Raw genomic sequence first — 1,584 nt, 5'->3', positions numbered from 1 at the left:
GAATCCCAACTGAAGTTGGGCCAGAAATTAGCACTTTCAGATACTTCAGGAAAGTCCACAGAAGTGTTAAAAAGACTTTTAAGCAAAAGAATGTCTAATGCCTGTCTCTATGCATCCATGAGAAATTGTGCTCCTCAGAATTTCCTAATGACACAAAGACAAAACACAAAGACAAGTCTATATACTTAATCAGATGTCAAAGGATTGAGGTACACTATTTTGTCAGAGTATCTGCTGCCTTTTTTCCTATATTCTGTTCCATCAATGTGAATAAAGTGGACTTTTGATTGCCAGGACCTCTTTTGGGCATTTCTTCCTAAGTGGAATACACAACAGATATGGGAGTAGCGGAGATAATACAGGGAAGCTACTCTTTCCAGCTCAGGAGGAGTTGAAGCTCATATATGCATTCAAGAAGCCCATGGGATCCTCTAACTGGGGGTAGTGGCTAATGTGGTCAGCCAGAATCCACACTGTGGACTGCGGTAGCGTTTTCCTGTTCAGCTCCAAAAACTCTGGGTAGGGATTTATAGGATCCAATGGCCCATAAATAAAATGAATGGGAAGTTACAGAGGCAAGAGCTCCCAGCCAGTGTCTTCTAAACTTCTTCCTCTGATTGATATCCTGTAAGAGACTGTCAATCACCAAGTTCCCTTCATTGTTTCGGATCCCTGCCCACATATCCCACAGCTCACTCTTGGGAGGGTCGAGTGTATGGTCTAAAGACTGGGGTAAGACCTCGAGAAAATACAAAGAAGTTCATCAACCTCGTGAGGATGGGTGACAGCTTCAGGAGAAGCTACTTTATGGTAAGCTGGCCAGATCGATTTTGCTTGTACCTATACAGCAGCTCCTGAGCGACAATGTCTCTATAGTCTTGAGACAGCAGGTCTCAAGACGAGGATCAGGCAGAGATCCTATGGTTCTGAAGTCCTAGATGGTGCAAAAGCACCTTCACAATGCTGGCCTGCTCAATTATGGAATAGCGGTGTGGTCTCGGTTTGTCACTAAAGCCAAAGCCTAAGAAGTCAAGGGCGATCACTCAATGAAACCTCAAGATCAGACCTTCCCAAATCTTGTACCAGTCATAGTTGGAAGTTGGAAAGCCATGCAAAAGCACAACTATCTCAGGACTGCCAACTGCACCCACAGAGTCCTGGTAGAAGATGCGTAGTCCCTTGTAGGTGAAAAACTTGACAGAAGTCTTCCATGAGTGCAGAGCAGGAGAGAGCTGAGGGGGTGGGATGTGCAGGTACTCAGCCAGCAGGGGCACGGCCAGTAGCCCCACCTGGACCCACCACTCCCTCATCCTGACTCAGGTAAGACTTGGGCTATAGGACTCCATGTTTGAGGGACCAGCTGGATTTTTTTTATTGCTATAATTTGAATTCCATATATCCATTAATTTGAGGAAAAAATAAAATTGCTATAATATTGAACTGAAGATTGAACTCAGGGCCTCATACATTCTAGGCAAGTGCTCTACCACTGAGCTGCATCCCTAGCCTATCTTCCAATTCTTCAACATATACTCACCCATTTATTTGAGTCTTTAAAAGTTTTTAAAATAATGGTCTTTACAT

At 44.0% G+C, this 1,584-nt stretch overlaps 1 pseudogene; it reads right to left on the bottom strand.

The window, feature by feature from the left end:
• Nucleotides 1-381: 381 nt before the first annotated feature.
• Nucleotides 382-1,310, bottom strand: LOC113184938 (mesoderm-specific transcript homolog protein pseudogene; annotated as a pseudogene).
• Nucleotides 1,311-1,584: the final 274 nt, after the last annotated feature.

Source organism: Urocitellus parryii, chromosome 9 (assembly GCF_045843805.1).
Source record: "Urocitellus parryii isolate mUroPar1 chromosome 9, mUroPar1.hap1, whole genome shotgun sequence".
Classification (NCBI taxonomy): Eukaryota; Metazoa; Chordata; class Mammalia; order Rodentia; family Sciuridae; genus Urocitellus; species Urocitellus parryii.
The sequence above is the reverse complement of the archived record's forward strand: the minus strand, read 5'-3'. Positions and strand labels throughout refer to the sequence as shown.